Below are 23,211 nucleotides of genomic sequence, written 5' to 3' on the forward strand. Positions count from 1 at the left end.
ACCAGCTGATGATGAAGTTTTGAGAGAACTGATTAAGTTCGCTATTCCTGCCGGTGTGACTGTGACTTGTGGCATGGGTATTGCGGCGATGGCTGGCAAAAAATTGGGGCTGCTAGTTGCTGAGGAGAACACTGAACAGAAGTAATTATTGAGAATTGCCGCGCACATATTACTGTCTATGGGCTCACGGTCTGCGTCAAGAAGCTCAATTCTACAGGATCGCAGTTTGGGAGAGAGAATACGCCAGAATTTACTAGGATTTGTTTGGAGGATAGAATGTAAGTCGGAAGAAAAAAACTTGAATTTAGCGGAGGCTAATTTTTCATTGTATTCTTTAGCGCATTGATGGTATCGCTCCCAAGTTTCAGACAGGTTATGCAAGTTAGCCTTACGATAAAGACGCTTTTTCCTATTAAGAAGCCATTTCAGGTCTCTATTGAACCATTCGTTGTTATAATCGGATTTTACAAGGAAGGACGGAATATGTGCGTTTTTCAATGTGAGCATTGTAGTTTTAAAAAGTTCCCAGTTGGCATTGACCGAGCGAGCATAATAGCATTTAACAAAAGAGTTATAAAATTCTGATAATGCGAGGTTGATGGCATCGAAATTAGCCCTTTTGTAGTCGGTTATTATCTTTCTCGTTGGGGACCGCTTTGTGATGGGCAATGATAGGCGGATGTGAATTAGGTTGTGATCGCTAATGGCTGGTAATATGGTTATGCCTTTAACGTCATCGGGGGAGGTGGTCAGAAGTAGGTCAAGAATGTTACTTCCTCTTGTGGGGCATGTAATGACTTGGTGTAAGTTGTAGTCAAGTGTTAGATCAAGGAAGCGTTTTGATTCGTTGGAAGGTGATCCATTAAGCACTGAGAGTAAGGGCCAGCTAATGTTAGGGAAGTTAAAGTCGCCGAATAAATAGATGGGAGAATTTGGAAATTTATCTTTGATGTCGTTCAAAGCACGGCACAGCGCGTCACAGAAAGATGAATCACTATCAGGTGGCCGATAGCAAATACCAAAAACGACTTTTTTTGCCCTGTCATTCACGGATGCCCACGTGAGTTCAAGGGTGTCGTCACTAAAGATGTGAGACGGAGACAATATGTGTTCTTGATGGCTATGAGAACGCCTCCGCCTTTCTTGTTTTTCCTGTCATGCCGGTATGTTGTGTAGTTAAGGTTGGGGGAAAATATTTAACCGTCTCTAATATTGTCGCTCAGCCAGCTTTCAGTGAGTAGCACGACTTCCGCTTCAATATCAGTAATGCAACCTTCAAGTCTGCCTCGTTTAGGGATAACGCTCCGGATATTCGTGAACGCAATATTCAGGTCGTGGTATAGTGATGGACGCTGTGTAATGACGGGTGAAAGTACAATTGTTGCATGGTTGGCGCGTCATGTATCGCTTAGTTGGGTGTTTGCGGAGGGTAGTCTTGCGTTTTTGCGGACGGTAGCTGCTGAGTTTGGGCTTTCCAGAACGCTATCAGTGTCAGCGTTATAATAATAGCATTTGCTGCCTATATACGTAAAGCTTGTCGAATGCAAGCTTATAAAGGCACATTTTTTTGGTCTAACGAACTCAAGCAGCTTTGAACGTGCTTGGCGCGTAGGAAATTCAAAGTCTTCTCTTATGGCCTAGTTGGTCCCTTTAAGTTTCCGCCCATGGGAAAGAATGTTCTCTTTTGTTTTGAACAGTGTAAATTTTACGATAATGGGGCGCTTTTTGCCGTTGGAGTGACTACCAATACGGTGGGCACGTTCGATGCTACTCCGGTCTAGTTGAACGTCAAGGTGATCTGCGCAAAGTTGAGCAATTTTGTTTTCTGATTCGGTCCATGATTCGGTGTTTGTGTCGTCAAGGCCCAAGAAAAGCAAGTTGTTGCGGCGCATACGGTTTTTGGTGTCGATGTTAGCAGCTTTTAAGACTGCTCGTCTCGGCTGGCGTAACGCTTTCCACTGACGAAAACAGATGGCGCCACTGCCGCCCTTCAGCGAGAGAACGTCGTCTGCGGGTTTTGGTTCGTCGATATTACGTAGACGATTACGTTTTCGCGTCATGCACGGCTCAACTCAGTAAGTGCCGTTGTCAAACTTGCTACGATACAAAAGTTACCTTAATACGCAAGCTCTGTGTGCAGTTTCACCGCAAATGAGCCAGCGGTTGAGGCGGGGAAATTTTTGAAAGTCTTCACGATAAAAACTAACAATACTGTATATATGGATCGGTGGAACGGCTGAGATCACCCGCGAAATTCAGCGCCCGAAAGAAGGTAGAGGCTCTTCGCTCGCGCGCGCTTTTTTCAAATCGTTTGACCACGCGGTAGCTCGCAACGTTGCAAAACTCTAAAACAAAGCTAAAGATATACGAACAACGGATTGGGACAAGTTCAGGGAACTTCGCAACAAAAGAGCTCCAAAGGAGACCACTAATGTCACTAACCTTAGCCACTGGGTAAGCTCCCTGAATGAAGATGCATGATAGCTCCACTAGCATTCTGGTCTCAGTTGACAAAGAGGAGCAGATTGCAGATTCAAAACTCTTACACCTATGGGAGGCACAAAAAAGGCCTCCGAAAATGCTGGAAGAGCAAAAGCACAACAAATGACTCCACCAAAATATCGCTGAAATCGAGCGGGGAATCAAGGAACATAATATATTACACACACGCGTACGGCAAACGCAACAATGGAACCAAATATGCGAAAGCATGAATGAATAACTCAGAAATAAGAAGACATGGCATCTTCTAAGACACCTCCTTGACCCAGAACAAACATGTCCCGTGCAACAAATTCAGGTGCATAGACTCATACATAAATATGAGGGTATAATAAGAAGAACACTATCTAAACACGGTGAGGCTACCATACAACCAACCCCAAGCAACCACAGATATCCACTGCAAGGCCGACGGAGGTCCGTTTCGGATGTTCCGGACGTCCGCTAAACATCCGCAAACAGCCGGTGTACGTCCGTCGGCCGTCCGATGGGAGCCCAAAGGTATACGTTTTTCTCGCCGTTGGACGTCCGTTGCCGGATCTTTCCCGGATATTTGCATATGTGGTGCATGCATGCTTTTTTTCACTCCCGCGAGGCAATAAAATGGAAAACAGTTTAATGTACTGCAGGCATATTTTTTGTTGTTGATGTACATAAGCAGAAGAGTGACATATTCGTAAAATATCTGACTTCAGGTATGACAAGCTTGGAAAGCACATCCATAATCTCCCACCCACAGAATTTCTGAAAAGACAAAGCAACAAACATCAGTCTTGTCAAACTCGTGCAAAAATGCGGTAGCCTAAGGGAACATCAACCAATTAACAGAACTGTTTACAGAGCACTCCTATTACAGATCAAGTCATCAAGCAAGCATTTTACATCAGAATTTATAGCCTTTAATTGAATGTAGAATGAATAAGTATACTGACATTAAAAATTTAGGTGTGTAGTATAACTTTTATATCATCCATGTTTTCTTACTGATACTGCTATCACTAAATAATGACACTGTTTTACCAGATAACAGCAAAGGAAGCTGAATGGCACTTCATGTACTGAATGTCAACTGTTTCAAATCCAGTGTGACAGGAGTACAAATGCATTTATGTATTCAACAAATCTCGGAGCAAAGCCAGTAGCAAGGCCCCGCCGCGGTGGCTCAGTGGTTAGGGCCTCGACTACTGATCCGGAGTTCCCGGATTCGAACCCGACCGCGGCGGCTGCGTTTTTATGGAGGAAAAACGCTAAGGCGCCCGTGTGCTGTGCGATGTCAGGGCACGTTAAAGATCCCCAGGTGGTCGAAATTATTCCGGAGCCCTCCACTCCGGCACCTATCTCTTCCTTTCTTCTTTCACTCCTTCCTTTATCCCTTCCCTTACGGCGCGGTTCAGGTGTCCAACGATATATGAGACAGATACTGCGCCATTTCCTTTCCCCAAATAACCAATTATTATATTAAGCCAGTAGCAAGAACGCTATAAAGTGAAATAGCACTCATTTATCAACACATAAAACATGACACGAAAAGTAGTAGATGAATGAAGTATAAAAAAAACTGAAACTTATTATGATGAAAAAATTTTGAGCAAAAAGTGCACATAAATCAGATTATCTATACCGATGGTAGAAAGTGAACTGGCACAGTATATCACACATTTTGCGCGGCAAGATTTTGATGTTCGCTGCTAACGAAGAAGTCATCACCTCGTGCTTTCAACCCCAGTATCTTACGAGCAAGTGCTATATATGATCCTGCTGCATTGCCCATAAGTAATTTTCAAGCCGTGTACTACTTACCTTAAGCCTTCTTTCGTCCAAAGTCGGCGCAGTACAGCATTCCAGCGTTCCAGAAGAGCTTCAGGCCTTCCTGCGTCTTTCGAATTGCTCAAGTGCCACACCACTTTTGTCCGCAGACCAAACAAAACCACGCTTTGACAAAAGACTCGGTCTGTGCGCTCGACGTCGTGATCTTGAACCGGAAAAGGTATGCGCACGACGCGACCTTAGCGCCCTCAGCGGCGGTGGCGGCGCGTGCTCGACGAAGACTGTTCGGGTTCGGCTGCCGGCTGTCGAGCCCGTGCCCCCTACTACGGCGCCAAACATGGCTCACAGACGGCCGGCGTTATTTCGACCAGGTGAAAATAACGGAAAGCCAAGCCAAATCGTTATTCTGACCTGGTCGTAATAACGAAAGCGTTATTTTCACCCATGGATTATAGATTGGCTTGGCGTCATTTGTTATTTGTGGATCGCGGTCGTGCGGGCGCGGGCGTTTTGCATCGCTTGCTTGTTTGGTCGGCCTCTGGATGCTCTGGACGTGTGGTGTGGCACATTCATTGTGAAAGGACGCTTGTGTGGTTTGTGTGCTCGTACTTGTGTAGTGCCTGTGCCTTCGAAGGCGCTCCAGAAAAATGAAAGTCTTTTCGAAACTTTCTCAGGAAAATCTTGTCGTAATTGACCGTATGAAGATACGCTTTCATTTCGCGTAATTTATGGGTTGTTCGAGTGGCCATATGTGCGCTCATCCGTTCCGAGCTTTCGTCCTGATTTGCGCAGAGTATAGGCAAGCTAGTAATGAGAATTCTTTACCACGTGTGGCAATGGTCAGAAATACGATCAAGCACGGCCGGTTCTGCAGTCCCCGAGGCATCCTTCAGTCGAAGCGAGCAGCGGTCCCATGCATACAGGGTCGTCCACCCTGAACACGCGAGTGCGTGTCTGCACTCTCTGGAGGGCCACTGCGTCCGACACGGCCACTCATCGCAGTCGAGTGGCGCAGAAGTTGGACCTGGGCGTGGCGCTTCCCGTCATCTGCCACTTCGCTTCGATGCGCGGCCGTGTCGGACGCAGTGGCCTTCCACAGAGCGCAACCATGCGCTCGCGTTACGACAAGAAGGTTGCTAGTGACACGTCGACAGGACCAGATGGTATTCCGATTATGTTAATAAAGAAGCTAGGACCAAAATCCAAGCAAACATTAATAGATTTCGTGAACAAAATGATAGTGGATGAATGGCGATCAAGTAGAATGAACATGATATATAGGGGAAAGGGGGACAAAGCTGACATAAGCAAATACCGTCCCATAACAGTGAGGTGTGTGGTTTATAGGGTGGTGATGCAGATTATAAAGGACAGACTGCAGGTTTGGATGGAGAACGAGGGGGTGCCTAGGGGAGCTACACAATGGGTTCCGAAAACAGAGGAGGTTGGAGCTATAGACAATCTGTTTTCATTGACGCATTATATAGAGATTGCTGAAAAGAAACACAGGCCCCTATGGCTAGCATTTCTGGATATCAGGTGAGCCTACGGCAACTTTATTCAAGAGGATTTGTGGGACATACTAGGCACATTGGATGTGCCCAGTATGGCACATCCGATGGCGATCAAGTAGAATGAACACGATATATAAGGGAAAGGGGGACAAAGCTGACATAATCAAATACTGTCCTTCAGAAACGCACTGATGAGTCTCGGTTAGCCTGAGCAGCTGTCTGTGGAAGGTATTTATCAATGAAGAGGGAGCATACCTGGAGCGTGCGGTACGCGTGCGCTTCTTCGCTGCTATCGCGGTGGCCGCATTAATCCCATAGAATCATCGCTATATTGGAATCTAGAAATTGTGTATTTTAAGGTGCAGGCGACAAGAATAAAGCGGATGGCAGAAACAAAACTGTGGGAGCGAACCCACGCAAGCGCATTTCGTACAGCGGTGTTTGTGCTGTCTCCCGCGGCATAGTTTCGTTTTTGTGCTGTCGTTCGCGCTAGCGTCGCAGCGTCGATGTAACTGTGCCAACAGACGCACAAAAAATCACATGGTCTGTCAGTATGTTGGCGTTGGCCTGGGTGCTTCCAGACGTCGCCAAACGCAGCGGCGAACAAGTGCCTATATAGAGTACGGGTATGGTATCGCTTTTTCTGGCCGGCGTCGCCATTACGCGCGCATTGAACGAATTCCGGGATGGTGTAAACTACCATCGTGAGATGACTTTCGCGACGTACGACAAGGGAATTATGCAACAATTGCATTATGTAACAGATATAGGCGATCGAGTTTCAGTTGTAGGGGCTTCTGTGGCAGCTGGACTATCTGGCTCATATGAAAAAAAAACGTACCGGGAAAAACGCAGCAACCGCGAACGTAACAGCGGGTTCTACTAGATGTTTGTTTTGCAAAGGGAAAAATTAATCCTGCCTCTTGTTATTGCGAGGGCTAGAAGCGCCAGATGCGGAATTCCATCTTATATTGATATCACCGTTTCGCTGTGCCGCATGCAAGCACTTTGATCAGTGCGTTTAGTGGTAAAACCTTTTATGCGCGATCCTTCCTCAAACACACGCTCACACAGTGAATTCTCGTTGTTTCTTGCTCTCTTTTATAGCTCAAACTTTCGGTCAATCTATTGGAAATGAATTAAGAGCGCCAAGAGTGAACGCGTGTTTGCGGCGGTGGTTTTGTAGTCATGCTCCCTTTGAGCAGTCTCGTATACAAATTTGTCGCTATAATAAACTTTTGAGATTTTCGACAAGTCTTTTGAAGATGAAGACAATATATCCAACAGTCATTACGTTTAGGAACAAATTGTGCACGCGCCATGGGTGGGAAATATATATATGGCCACGTACCAATGGTCAGGCATTCAACGCCTCGATACTTCAAACTATTACGTGACCGAAAATTTGTTCAAACTATGCTGATTAGAAACAAAGGGTAAGGGGACCGAAAAATAGTTCTTTACGCAGAGTTCGGAATAAAGAGAGCCCGACCACAGGGGTTGGTACGGGTCTTTTCATTCTTATGCGACCGCTCATCAGCACTGTCAGCGGCGCCTCATAGATTCCACTCGATAGGCTCCGCATACGGTAACATAAACTGGTCCCACGTCGTGGCAGGAACAGGAGCGCAGCTGGGGAGAGAAACTGCACTTCGGAAGCACCGTGTGACTGGGGTAGTAGACGAGTGGTTCTCCACGATGGCCACATGCAGCGCGCTGCATTGCCATGCTTCATCGGTCCGGACAGGTAAGCTGTACGGCCGTTGCGTATGCTTATATTACCGTCAGCTTTGTCGCACTGAAATACGCGATTTTGACGAGAACGAAGTGCCAGTTTGTAAATACCGTCGGTATGAATTAAGCTATTTCCCTGTCTACAGTACACACCTTACATAACCCCTTGGCAATAATGGCCCTCAGCAGCTGAGAAAAGAAAAAAATCTGACATTAACAGGTGCTGCGAATTCACAAATCAAATTTAGCGAATATTTAGGGCCTCTTGTTAGCAGTTAAAGCCTGATATTACCGTTTGTGCACCCAAAACATAAATCACGAAAACCAGGGTAAGCCCAATTCCTGCTTAAAAAGTGCCAAGAGAAATGTAATTTTCCAGTGCAACAGTCTCAAGCTACCGTATAGAAACTGGCAGATGTCTTGAACCTGAAGGCAATGGATAAACTGGCCATGTGATGGTTTCCATGTCATGTTGCATGGCATGAATTACTGAGGAAGACATCGTCTTCTTTATGCTCTTTTACAGTGAAGTTTCGGGTAATGCGAATTTTGAAAACTGCCAGCAATAGCCCAGTGCTACAGAATCAACCTCGTTTGCGAGTTGCAATTCCAGTTGCACTGCTAGGACTGTTATCTTGCCTTTCTAAAATACCTACAAAGAACATTCAATTCTAAGGGCCTCATTTACAATGTTCAGTGGGCTTGAGCACCCGTTTAGCAGTTGTCTCAAAGCAGTATGTTGGCGAAATTTATTTTTTTTCATTAGCTTTGTGGAGCATTTTCTGCTGCAATGGCATAAACAGGAATGCAATATGCAGTTCTGCAGCAACACTTCAGATTGTGATGCGACACACGGCAAGCACTTACCTCAAAGATGAGTAGGTTGCTCAGAGGAAACAATGTGGTGGCTGGGTATGGCTTTTAAAAAAACTGCTTTGTAACACGGTTTTTCTATGCGGCCAACGAAGTTGTTACTCATTTATTCATACGCTTCATCAATTACTGACAAGGCGTGTCGGTAGGAACACTTTATTTGGCAAGGAAGTCCTGGCCGATGTGGGCCTAATGCGACTCTACCTGTAGGCCAAGGTGCAGACTTGTGGGCACAATTTTGAGCCAGTAGCCTGGAACGGGGAATAGTTGCGTTGGACCAGAAAATGCCGCGCCATGGAAGGTCGGCTGCTGCAGTCCCTCCACTAGTGTCAGTCATACACAGGGTTGGATGCCATGAAAAGAGAAAAAAGTATGCAAGCTCAGAACAATAAAACTCAACTAATAAACCACTAAGAGAAACCCACAAACAAATACATAAAAAATGAAATGCATATGAGGGAAAAAAGATAAGGACATCTCCCAATAGGCTACAGCAGCAGCCCACGCACTCCTGTAGTGGCTTTGCATATGGGCATTAGAAAAATTCTTAAAAAGAAAGAATAAAAGGAACATTGTTCAAGATGTGCCAGAGAAACCACACACAAAAAGAAGTGTTTACAAGGCACAGACCAAGAATGAATAAAAACAGTCAAGATAAACAACGAAAGGGTTTCTGAAATGCTTCTGACGCTGCCACACAGGAGGTCACAAGCTCCATATGCTAAACCCAAAACCTTATAGGGGCGGAGACATCAAATTTTTGGTTAGTGTGTTCTTAGTTTCAAACATTGCATACTCCCACCCGGTGCGTGATACGTGCTCCGCAATTTAAATATGAACTTTAAATAATACCGCATTATTTACACTGAGCGATTTCGGTTTCTGAGTGTCGGGGTGCATAATGACGTCACTCCCGAGGAAGAGCAGCAACCCTGGTCATGTGGGCTCCAAAAGTAGTGACACAGGGACCGCTGCATCGTCTGCTCTCGTACACATGCTGTGCATATCAGGGCCTTTCGAAATGCAGGCCAGTACTGCAATATGCTTTATTTTCGAGTAGTTCAAATTATAAAAGATATTTGAAATTGCAATACAAACATGTTTCCACAAAATGCAGTGATGAAAAGAAACATTTCATTCCTCTTCATAATTTATCGCATCCTAAAGCTTATTGAGCATCTCAATGAATGAGGGAAAATCATGTAGAGTGGTACAATTAGTCTGAGCCATAACTGTGTTCAGGAAAAAACATGACAGCTTGACTTTGTAAGCTGCCGAACGACAATCTTTCGGCTTTTCATTTCTCGGCCTTTTGGCGAAGATCATAGCACCGAAGCGCGACCTTGTGCTAGAGCATCCGCCTCACATTCGGGAGGTGCTGTGTTCGATTCCCAGTGCCGCCGGGTGCCCACCGGTTTTAAGATTTCCCCGCCATGGTGCTCGGCTCATCTAGGGTGAGATGCTTGGGAGAAGGGTCTTCGACCAAACCGTAGCCTTGACGGATCAGAGATAAGTCCCACCGTCAAGCAACCCTAAATCCACCTCGTGCGGTAGAAGCCCGTCTTTTTTTTTTAACCCGTCATGCACACCTGCCGATGTGCGTGAGCCAGCCACAACGGTAGCAAGCAAATACCGCTGCACTTTGCTCGAAGGGGGTTTGTGAGTGGAGAGTGCTTATGGCACATCTCTCTTGAGGCTCGAGAAGTGAACGTTGTAAGTTTTGTAACTGGCACAAGGCGAGAGTTTTGGACTGCGGGTTTTAGCCACGTGGAGACGTTTTTGTGCCCGCATTTGACGGGAATTTTGAGGCGCAGGCTATCCTTCCCACGCAGTGCACCCCTGGAGAGCAGAGCACTAGGCCGGGGGACCGCCTGTTCCCATTGGATTAACCGGCTGGTGGACCGAAAGCCGCGGGAATCGTATCCACGACCTCCCGTAGCCGAGGCGAGCACTCAAGCACGAGGCCACAGCTTCGGTGGAGATGCTCTTCTTGGCGCAATTCAGACACTGAAAAGGCATATGACGTGATGTGGCATTGTTGAGAAACATTAATGACACAAAAAATCGATGAACAGCAGCTTAAGCTACAACAAGAGTGAGAGCATTAACAAGACGACCCCTTCCACACTCCCTTGTGACACCTCCATCTGTGGAGTGCTGCCCCAGATGCAGCATTCTTGACGGGACATGGCCCACTTAACTCTTGTGTATGGGTTTCATCACACTGGAATCCCTAGCCGTAACGTACCCACAGATGCTGGCACATTTCAACTAGGAATCTGTGCAGGAATTTCAGCAGCTGTTTCCCTTCTCACTATTTGAAAAGTGCCTAGGTGATCCAGAGTCTTAGATTTGGAAGTTTGTTAAAATTATACTCACAAGTTTTTGCTTTCTTTTAATGGTTCATAAGAGTGGTGGCCATATGTGGTGACATTAGATGTGCTTTTACAAAAGAAACAAACAACTCTACTTTGAGAAAATTCTGGAAAATTTCTAAACGGAACACTCTGCATGCTTTCAGGGGCTTCATTGTACTGCAAATGAATATTTCAGGCTTTCAAGAAGGAATCCCTGAACAAGGAGGCTGACAAAGGTTGGTTTGCTCATCACTGAGAAGCACTGCCTTTCCAATGAAGGCACACTCTGGCATTCCTTTCGATAGCAGCAATGCCACAGGACAAGCACCAAGCGATTTCCACAAAAAGTAACAGCTTTTTATGGCCTCGTCATCACAGCTCGAACCGCAGAGAAACTAGCCTCTGTTTGTTTCTGGAATAGCCTACAAGATTGACGAGGCCTGAGAGCAAGATTTACACATCCATTTTGATGCCCCACATGGGTGGCGTGGCACCTCGCATCAGCATAGTGAAAGTGCATGAATTCAGCACATTACTACGATTACGGCTTATTCCGCAGAAAATACTTTTGAACGTAGCTGCGTCTATTCATATGCACCAGCCCAAATTTAATGAGCAGTGTGGCAACCGGTACAGAACCAACCAGTATATACAATGCTCACTTCATGGACGACAAGAAGCAGACAGCTAAAACAGACAAGCTGCCATGCCTTATACACGTTAGAATCAAAAATATGTCATGCCAATGAGAACGGACCGTGCGCTGGACACTCACAGTATCGTTAAAACTCGCGGCAGACCCCTGTGTTAATTTCAGTCCGTCCTTTTCCCAGACTTGGCCGCGTTCTTGATGGTATCCCTCACAATTCCCCGATTTTTCCAGGTAAACGAAATTCCTCTGACAATTTTAGGTTACTAGACGCCCTTTAAAACCGTCACAGCCCTTCAAAAAAATACAGTAGAACCTTCTGTTCTGTTCTTGGTTCGTGTAATCTGTAGTATCACAAAACCAAAAATTATGCGTGTTGTGCTATTTTTATTCACAGTACAAATCCTAGATAATTTTTTGAAACGATTCCCTACTATACATGTTAATAATTTTGCCAAATTCTGACCATATGATGCTTGGTTTGGTTTATGGGGGTTTAACGTCCCAAAGCGACTCAGGCTATGAGACACGCCATAGTGAAGGGCTCCGGAAATTTCGACCACCTGGGGTTCTTTAACATGCACTGACATCGCACAGTACACGGGCCTCTAGAATTTCGCCTCCATCGAAATTCAACTGCCGCAGCCAGGATCGAACCCACGTCTTTTGGTCCAGCAGCCGAGCGCCGTAACAACTCTGCCACCACAGCGGCTGACCATATGATGCATTCAGAGACCAAGAGAAAATGCCAGCCAAGCTAGTCATTTTTTAGATGCTTTGCCCACATGCACCTGAGCACTGCGAAAAAGACGCCGCTGCTGCCCTGCACAAAGGCAAGGACACAGAGTATCTTAAGAGCAGCTGCGGCTCTTGCACAATGCAGAAGTGTAATGGCACAAAGTATCTCAAAACGGTAAGAAGTAGTTGACCGACTGGACGTGCCATGAAACTTCAGCCCCATGGAAAAAAAAATATGAAAACAACTTGCAAGTGCTAGAAAAAGAACTTTTCAAAATTTGTGCCAGCACATTCACAAAAGTTTTAATGAAGTGAAAGTGCCAATAAATGCCAGGGACTAGGAAATGGCGCAAAACCTGGACATAAAGACAATCACGTGCAGACCAGCAAAACATTTTTTCGTATGTGCTAATTCAAGCTTGTTGCTAAAACATTGCATTCATAACATCCATAAAAAATATTAAAGGGGAAAAAGGGGGGCCTTTGCCTTAAAATGCAAAAGGCCTTGTCTTGTACCATTTGCAGACGCAATCATGTCAGGATTTCGCATTCACTGAAAAGCAGTATGCAATCACCTTGAAATCAGTGTGTGGCAGACTAGCCAGCAATTAAATTACTGTAATAAAATTACTTTTCTCGGTAATTTCTAATGTAATTCATTACTTTTGTGACCTGGTAATTTAGTAATTTAATGAACTACTTTCAAGCAGTAATTTCACAGAAAAGTAATTTATTACTAGAGATTTTACTTTTGCTACATACCGAGTCCATGCTTCTCGTATCTGCCATGCTTTGGCCTCGCGTTGGTGGAGATGAGCATATTGGCACACTGCTGACATTCTGCCGGCGCCACCCGGTGGCCGAACCTGTCTCCCAGCGCGTGGCCGAACGTCTTCTTTTGTCTCGAATGAACACGGCGGTTCGGCAAGCCTCGCCCCAGTATACGGCTGTGTTTCCCGCTTCTTGCTACGTTTGTCGGTGACAATATACAAAGCAAAGATGCAGTTTATGGGGGTTTAACATCCCAAAGCAAGCGAATATGGGCTATGAGGGACGCCATAGTGAAGGGCTCCGGGAATTTTGGCCACGTGGGTTTCTTTAACGTGCACTGACATTGCACAGTACGCGGGCCTATAGCATTTCTTCTCCACCGAAATGAGACTGCTGCTGCCGGGATCAAACCAGAGTCTTTCGGGTCAGCAGCCGAGCACCATATAACCAATGAGCCACCGCGGCGACTCCCAAAGCAAGAATAAATTACGGAGGGCACTTGAGACTTCTTCGATGCTTTGAAGGCAAAAAACATTTATTTTTTAATTTATAATGTTTCCTTCCTTTCTAATGACACACCTACTCATTAGCATACAGTCATAAGGTAACACATACATTAAATGAATCATTATTCGCAAAGAAGCAACGCAGTTTCGTGGCCCATGGGCTGCGCGATCGCCTTGCAATCTGAAGGCCCTCAGTTGGTTCAATTCATTGCACCTTCGGAAAAAATTTTTCCCCCTGCTGATGACGTCATTGGGGGTTGTGGACCACGTTTCCTGGACATCGACAACGACGCCGGGTATCAATGTCAATGTGCCATATAAGGCGTTCCCCTTAAAAGTGCACCAGTAATGGCCAGCACTCCAGGGAAGCGGCGCATGTGGACGAGAGGTGACGTGCGCACAGGCGTCAGCACTGCCTTGGCGAAGAGTCTGCATATCAGTCACAGGACTGCTACGCATCTTCCTGCACTGCACACGATCTCACACACAAACGCACTGCGAGCGCTTGAGCAAGTGCTTTGACGTCGCCGCACTGACAAGTCTCAACTGAGACGTCTAAGAAAGTTGGTCGTGAGTTGTCGAGTTTTTGTGGCCTCATTTGAGGCCCTATTTCTAACTCAAGGGCAACATAGGCAACAGCGTCTCAGTGACATGCAATGCATTTCCACCAACTTGCCTCCTGAACAAATCAATTGAACAGCAGAATTGGCAGTTTCTCGCGCACCTGTGCAGGTCTGGGATGATGCGTGGATAAGCGGTCAATGCACTCCCGCTGTTTACGCGGATGATAAATTCTTCAAAATCAGGATGGTGGGACCATATTACCCATTGAACGATGTACTTCTGATTGAAGAGTGATATGACAAAGGCCTCATCTACATCAGCAAAGCGGCTGTTCAAATTGACCAAAGGGGGGCAAAATTTTTGACGCCTATTTTCAAGCTCAGTGGCGGTGCAAACAAAAAACTAAAGAAATTTTGCGCAAAATATGACCAATGTGCAACATTTTAGCATCGAAACTAAGTAATTTTCATTACTTAATGCAGGTAATTGTAATGTAATGTCATTACTTTTTGAGACCAGTAATTTGTAATATTAATGAATTACTTGTGATATCTAGGAAAGTAATTAGTAATGGAATTTAATTACTTTTCAAAACTAATTTTGCCACGTATGGTGTGTGGTCAGCGGCTGCCTAGGGAACGTCTCAGTGTCCTTAAGTTCTTATGCAAACAATGACACACCACCCAGCTTCCTACATGTGACAATGTCCATGAGAAAAAGGAATATTGTGACAAAGACCACGAAGCTGGCTGTGGTGCATTACAGAGCATTCGCGCTAGGCCAACGGCCATTAAATTATATCTCTGCCATCGTTCATCGCACCTCACTCTTTGGACGGCAACCACGTAACAATATTGCCACCTAGTGTTGCCAGGTGGCGCAAGCTGTCCGCGAAGACGATGAGGTTGCGATCGTGCTATCGCGGATCGGCCGCCATTACCGTCTCCTCTTGCCGACTCCAGCTGTTGAAGCGTCTCTCCGTGAGAACTCCGTGACAATTTGGTGGAGCCTGCTGGGTACGAGTATCCCATGCAAGAAACCCCTCCAGGGAGCCGTGCCGCCAGCCCTGCGTCGATTGACACCCCGGTACACCGCTTCAGCCGGAGGCTGCAGGGACTTTCACCGGAGCTTGGACCACTCGCGACAGTCATGATACCAGCCACCGGTATTCTCACGCAAGCTGCCGGTGCTACACCTGCCCACTATACCTTGCAGACCCCGCGGGTTCCCAAGGCCTTCCACGGGGACCTTTTCGAAGACGTGGAGGACTGGTTCCTTCACTTCGAGCGTGTGGCTGCTTATAACCAGTGGGACGACGCCGCGAAACTAAGAAACGTCTACTTTAGCCTAGAGGATGGCGCCCGCACGTGGTTTGAGAACCGTGAGGAAGTTCTAACTTCCTGGCGAGAGTTTCGCCGTCGCCTGCTGGAGGCCTACACCAGCGCGGATCGCCGCGAAAGAGCGGAGCGGGCAATCCAGTCCCGCGTCCAGCTACCGAACGAAAGCGTACAAATGTACGTCGAGGACATGACGCGGCTCTTCAGGAGAGCTGATCCTGCCATGCCTGAAGAGAAGAAACTTCGGCACTTAATGAGAGGCGTCAAAGAGCAGCTGTTCGCAGGCCTCGTGCGCAGCCCACCATCTACAGTTGCTGCATTTCTTTCGGAAGCCACAACGATGGAGAAGGTCCTGCAACAGCGTTGCGCCAGTTACGACCGGCCCGTGCATGCTGCTGCAGTCACATCATCGTTTGCCACCATCGGACAGCATCCTGATGATTTGCGGGAACTTATTCGCACAATCGTGCGTGAGGAGCTTCACAAATTTTGTAGCCCGTCGCAGCCTGCACTCGGTTCCATCTCCGCTCTTGTACGAGAGGAGGTGCAACAGGCGTTCCGGGGCCCTGTTCCTGTGGTCGACGTACCACCTCTGCCTGGGGACTACCACCGTCCGACGTACGCCGAAGTTGCAAGGCGTCCGGCTCCCGCTTCGCCGCCACCAATTCACGCCACGCCTCAAGCCCCGCGGCCCTCTGTGCAACCGGTGCAGTACTTCGAGGATCGTCGAGCACCCCTCCGAAAGGCCGACGTTTGGCGTACACCTAACCGACGACCGCTCTGTTTTCACTGCGGAGAGCCAGGTCATCTTTATCGAAATTGTTATTACCGACGCATCGGCATCCAAGGCTTCCGCACCGACTCACCGAGACCCTGTCAAGGTGAACGACCCCCTGAAATTGAAGAATTCCTTGCGGACCAGCGCAATCCATCCCGAGCGCAGCGGCAGTCGCGCTCACCCTCACCGAGGCGCTCTTCCCCGACACCTCCCGGCTTCTCGCGAGCGGCACCGGGCCGATCGCCAAGTCCTCGTCGGGAAAACTGAAACCCGCGACCTTCGGGGGCGAGGTCGCTGGGGGGCGCTGTGCTGAAGACCTCCCGTAATGAATAAAGCTAGTAGGAATGCAGCTGTCATGAAAAATAGGGCACTGTGGAATTACAATAGGTATGAGGTGGTAAGAGGGATCTGGAAAGGGGTGATGGTCCCTAGCCTGACCTTCGGGAATGCGGTCCTGTGTATGAGGCCAGATGTTCAAGCAAGGCTGGAAATTAGGCAACGGGGAGTAGGGAGGTTAGCTTTGGGAGCACATGGCAATACACCAAATCAGGGGGTACAGGGTGATATGGGATGGGCGTCTTTCGAGAGCAGAGAGGCTAGCAGTAAGATAGCATTTGAGGAACGATTGAGAAGGATGGAGGAAAAGCGGTGGGCTAGGAAAGTTTTCAGATACCTGTATATAAAGAATGTTGACACGAAATGGAGAAAGCGAACTAGAAAATTGACAAGCAAATATCTGGACAGCAGTAAGGGGGCAAATCAGCAATTATCGGTTAAGAAAAAGGTTAAAGGAACAGAGAGAGCTTTGTGGAAAACAGGGATGCTGACGAAATCGGCACTAGAAACATACCGGACCTTTAAACAGGAAATTGTCAAAGAAAATATCTATGATAATTGTAGGGGAAGTTCATTGTTGTTTGAGGCCAGGACTGGAGTTTTGCGGACTAAGAAGTATAGAGTCAGGTACCAGGGGATAGACACTTTGTGCATTGCGTGCGGAGAGGAGGAGGAAACGGCTGAACACTTGATACTTTTCTGTAAAGGGCTTCACCCTACAGTGGAAGGCAGCGGGGCTGACTTACCCAAGGCATTGGGGTTTAGGGATAGTGAAGGGAAAGTGGATTTTAAGAGGTTAGAAGTAACCAAGCGAAGGTTATCTGATTGGTGGCTAAAAGCAAGACAGGAGTAAAATTTCACAAGACATGGCTAGGTGGCTTGAGCCACCGCCCGATGTAAAGGGTTCAGCCGTATCCATCCATCCATCCATCCATCCATCCCGTCGTCGCCGCTACAATCCGACAAAAACCCGCCGACGCCATCACCAGAGTTAAAAAACCGCGTTTCTTTAGAAATACCCGTTCTTATCGATGGTCGCAGAGTAAGCGCATTAGTTGATACCGGGGCCGATTATTCGATCTTAAGTGGACAACTGGCGACCATTCTGAAAAAAGTGATTACCCCTTGGCCTGGCGCGCACCTTCGAACTGCCGGCGGTCATCTGGTTACGCCCAAGGGTATGTGCACTGCTCGCGTTCAGATCAGCAAGTCCACGTTCGTCGTCAGCTGCATCGTCCTGGGCGAGTGTTCTCGGGACCTAATCCTCGGCATCGACTTTCTGCGGGAGTATGGAGCAATTATCGATCTGCGCAACCGAATCGTCATGTTTTCCACAGAGCAAGCCGCCGAACTCGACAACTCCTGCCAACGCAGTGCCGCACTTCGCGTTTTCGCCGACAGCGTCACACTTCCGCCCCGTAGCAGTGTTTTGATTGAAGTCGCCTGTGCTGAGTTGCACGACGCTGAAGCAGTCGCCGAGGCTAATCATTCGCTCCTCCTGACTCAAGGCATCTGCGCCGCTCGAAGCTTACTAACAATTCGCGCTGGCCGGTCTGCGATCCTTGTTACAAATTTTTCTCCAGAGCACCGGCACCTTTTCTCTGGAACTGCGATCGCTACCGCTGAAGCGGTTGTGGATGTTCCGGTCTGCTTTGCGTTCGCGGCAGCGGCCCCTGACGACCAATCATCGCGCGCCACTGACGACCAATCTGTTCCGAATGTCGACATCAACTGCAACCTCCCCGAAGGAAAGCGCCTGGCCTTAGAGCACTTGCTATTGGAGTATAAACAGTGTTTCGCTTCTTCGTCGAAAGTTCGTCAAACGCCCCTAACGCAACACCGGATCATTACGTATGACGACGCTCGCCCTATCCGCCAGCAGCCTTATCGTGTTTCCGCCAAAGAACGGGAAGTAATCCAAAAGCAAGTTCAGGAGATGATTGACGACGGTGTAGTTCAACCTTCCCAAAGCCCGTGGTCTTCGCCTGTTGTCCTTGTTAAAAAGAAGGATGGAACACTTCGATTCTGCGTGGACTACCGTAAATTAAACAATGTGACTAAAAAGGACGTCTACCCGTTGCCCCGCATTGATGACTCCCTGGACAGATTACGGCGTGCTAAGTACTTTTCATCCATTGACCTGAAGAGCGGTTATTGGCAAATTGAAGTGGACGAACGGGACCGCGAAAAAACTGCCTTCGTTACACCAGATGGCCTCTATGAATTCAAAGTGCTGCCTTTTGGCTTGTGCTCTGCGCCAGCGACGTTTCAACGGATGATGGACACTGTCCTCACCGGCCTCAAGTGGCAAAGTTGTCTTGTATACCTGGACGACGTTGTCGTTTTTTCAGAAACTTTTGAACAGCATCTCGTGCGCCTGCGAACTGTCCTCAGAGCCCTCCATTCCGCTGACCTTACGCTGAAGCCCCAGAAGTGCCACTTCGGTTACACAGAGCTCAGGTTCCTCGGTCACGTTGTGAGCGCCGACGGAGTTCGACCCGACCCCGACAAGACAGCCGCCGTCGCCAATTTTCCTACTCCGACTGACAAGAAAGCTTTCCAGCGTTTTCTGGGTCTCTGTGCATATTACCGACGGTTTATTGCGGACTTCGCAAAGATTGCAGAGCCGTTGACGCGCCTCACCAGGAGCAACACCTCCTTCGTTTGGACAATAGACCAAGAGACGGCTTTCTCTTCGCTCCGCCAACGCCTTCAGACATCTCCCGTTCTTGCACACTTCGACGAAGAGGCCGACACCGAGATCCACACCGACGCCAGCAATATCGGTCTTGGAGCTGTCCTTGTCCAACACCAAGAGGGCATTGAGAGAGTTATAGCCTATGCTAGCCGTACTCTCTCCCGCGCCGAACGCAATTACTCTACGTCAGAGAAGGAATGCCTTGCTGTCGTATGGGCCACCATGAAATTTCGCCCTTACCTTTACGGCCGCGCATTCAAAGTCGTAACCGACCACCACTGCCTATGCTGGCTGGCTAATTTGCGAGACCCGTCTGGACGATTGGCCCGCTGGAGTTTACGGCTCCAAGAATTCGACATTATCATCGTATATAAGTCGGGCCGTAAACACGAAGACGCCGACACGCTGTCGCGTGCACCACTCTACTCTTCCGGTCCCGAAATCGACGACGACAGCGGTTTCTTCGGTATACTTAATGCATCGGACATAATAGCCCGGCAGCGGGCTGACACGGACCTCCGACCGCTGATTGACAACCTTGAAGGTCCCGCCATGCCTCTACCACGACACTTCGCTCGACGTCTCGGCTCTTTCTGTTTGCGCGAAGGTATCTTATACAAGAAGAACTCGAGAGGCCAAGAAAGAGCTTACCTTCTGGTACTTCCGGCCGATCTTCGCGCCGACATTTTATTGGCATGCCACGACGAGCCCACTTCAGGCCATCTGGGTTTTTCCCGGACGCTCGCCAGGATACGCAACATGTACTACTGGCCCGGACTCTCGGACGATGTCCAAAGGTACGTAAAAAGCTGCCGTGAATGCCAGCGCCGGAAGACGCCACCGCTTAAGCCGGCGGGTTTTCTCAAGCCCGTTACTACACCCCGCTCTCCGTTCGATCAAATAGGAATGGACCTTCTCGGTCCTTTTCCGTTGTCACTCTCAGGAAACAAGTGGATCATAGTCGCTACTGACTATTTGACTCGCTACGCCGAGACCAAGGCGATACCCTGTGCCACAGCTTCAGAGGTCGCCGACTTTTTCATGCAAAACATCGTCTTGCGGCACGGAGCCCCTTCGTGCGTTATTACCGACAGAGGCACAGCGTTTACAGCGCAGCTAATCGACCATATATTTACGTTGAGCTGCACTAGCCATCGCAAGACCACAGCTTATCATCCGCAGAGCAATGGGCTAACCGAACGCTTAAACAAGACCATTGCGGACATGCTGTCAATGTACGTAGACGTTCAGCACAAAACTTGGGATGAGGTGCTACCGTACGTCACATTTGCGTACAACACGGCCCTCCAGGAGACTACACGCTTTACTCCCTTTCGTCTTGTATATGGACGTGAAGTCCAGAGCATGCTTGACGCGATGCTACCATGCCTCGATGACGACCAACTCGCACCCGATGTTCATGAAATTGCCCAACGCGCTGAAGAAGCCCGTCAGCTTGCCCGCGTACACATCGGCCAGCAGCAGGGCACTGATGCGCGCCGTTACAACCTTCGACACCGACAGGTCGACTACAATCCCGGTGAACAAGTTTGGGTGTGGACATCTGTCCGCCGCCAGGGCTTGTCCGAGAAACTACTCTGCCGGTACTTTGGCCCCTATAAAGTGCTACGGCGTATCAGTGATGTTACCTATGAAGTGGTTCCCGACGGTGCCGCGCAACCGAGACGTCGACAGCCCAACAGCTCTGACATTGTGCACGTTGTGCGGCTTAAGCCGTACTATGCCCGATAACGGCTTAGCGGCCCTCCGTTGTGACTCTGTGTGTGCTCCGTTTTCCTCGCGTTCTTCTCTGTTTCCCTTCTGAACCTTAGCGCGCCTACGCTGCTGGCGGCACCACTGCGATGCCCTTCTTTTTCGGAGGGGGGAATAATGCCACCTAGTGTTGCCAGGTGGCGCAAGCTGTCCGCGAAGACGATGAGGTTGCGATCGTGCTATCGCGGATCGGCCGCCATTACCGTCTCCTCTTGCCGACTCCAGCTGTTGAAGCGTCTCTCCGTGAGAACTCCGTGACAATATTATACACCACACAGCATTTGCATTGGAGGGAATGGCCATGAGCATTTTCCATTTGGTTTTCTGCGTGCTAAAGGAATATTGAAAATATACCTGCGCTCAAAAGACACGGACTGAAAGATAAAGACACACACACACAGCGCTGGACTTACAACTGAATTTTTTATTCGGGAAACACTGCTCTTTATACACATCAGCAGCTGATAAAAATGGAAGATGGTAACACCCGGATGATAAAAATCGACAAACTGTCTCGTCACATGTCCCGTCCTACCTTCCCTTTTGCAAAAATGCCTTTTCCTTTGATAGTAGTGAAAGGGACGTGCTACTCACGCATGCAATCCCACTGTCCGCTATGCTCATGGCTTCAATTATTTCACGCGTCGTTTGGTCACGGTTCCTGCTTACTATCTTCGTCTCGTTATAGGAAGGTACACATTTACACTCTTGACAATGAACCACCAAATTCCCATCGCCTTTCCGTTCCATGTTCCTCCGATGTTCACGGAGCCGCTCGTTCAAACAACGCCCCGTTTGGCCTACATATGCTTTGCCACATGTCAGCGGCATCCTGTAAACCACTCCTTCTGCGCATGCGACCATGGGGACTTGGTGTTTCTTTTTACACCCCTTAGCTTTTCTTTCTGGGTACGTTACTATTTTGCATAAGTTTTCCAATTTGTCCGGGGCTGAAAAAACAACCCTAGTTTTTACTTTCGATGCAATTCTTTTAAGATTATGGGACACCCCGTGAATGTACGGAATCACCACCGTTTTCTCCCTTTGTTTTGCTCCCTCCTTGCTAGGCACCGTACCCTTTTTCCCACATTTCTTGAGCAGGCTTTTTGCCACCGACACCAACACCTGATCCGGATAACCTGCTTCCTTAAGCCTCACCACCTGCTGCTCAAAACTTTCTTTGACTAATTCCGGGCAAGATTTCTTCAACGCATTTTGAAAACATAACCTCACGATTGCCCTCTTCACTAATTTCGAATGTGCAGAGCTGAACGGAAGCAAACCTTTGTTACCTCTAGGCTGGTACATCCAAAATGTCCCATCAGGCGCCAGTGACAGCTTGATATCGAGGAAACGTATCGTGCCTTCATTCATTTCTTCATATGTGATTATTAGTGGGTTAAGGATTTTACTAAAAACAGCAAGTAGCTCTTGCACAGCATAGTCGTAAATGCCGTCAAGGTGATTAAAGACCACTAAAAAGTCATCCACAAACCGGAACACTTTTATGCCATCAACTTTGTTTTGATCTCGCAACAGGATAGCCAACCTTCTGTCACATTGGGCAAGGAAAATGTTACGAAGAACTGGTGCGATACACGACCCGATGCAAACTCCCTTCTTCTGCCGATAAACCACATCAATCCAAGTGACGCACGTGGCAGCCAAATAGAAGGACAACATTTCCAGAAAATTGCTCACGCACATTCCCGTTTCATTTTGGAATGCTACACTTCCAAACTGATCAATGCAATCACCCACGCATTGAAGCTACTCCTGATGTGGCAAGGAATAATATAGATCCTTTATATCGAACGAGCACGCCATGAACCGACTGTCTTTGTGATTGTCCAGAAAAGTTATAATCTGTTGGGAATCCTTCACCAAAAACGGATCATCGATGCTCAGTAGGTTGAGCTTGCCCTTAAGAAATTCAGCAATTGACTTTTGCCATGTTCCCGACTCAGATACGATAACCCTTAGGGGACAACCAGGCTTGTGGGTCTTAGCCGTAAACATAAATTTCAGACTATTGCATTCACTCTTGTCTATACTTGAAACGAGTCTAGTTAATTCCAGTTTTTCACATAGTTTCTTCCCCTTTGCTTTCAAGCTGCGTAAGGAATTACGGGGAAGTTTCTCAAAAACTGAATTCACAGCCTCCAAAGCTTTTTTACCAAACATCTCTTTCGTTAGAACAACGAAACCACCGTCCTTGTCTGCAGTAAGTAAACATAAAGAGTCTTCCCGCAGCACTGAAATAACCCGCCCTATTGGAAGACTGGTTTTCGCAGGCTTACATCTTGAAAGAACG

Source organism: Amblyomma americanum, chromosome 5, assembly GCF_052857255.1.
Source record: "Amblyomma americanum isolate KBUSLIRL-KWMA chromosome 5, ASM5285725v1, whole genome shotgun sequence".
NCBI classification, from domain to species: Eukaryota; Metazoa; Arthropoda; class Arachnida; order Ixodida; family Ixodidae; genus Amblyomma; species Amblyomma americanum.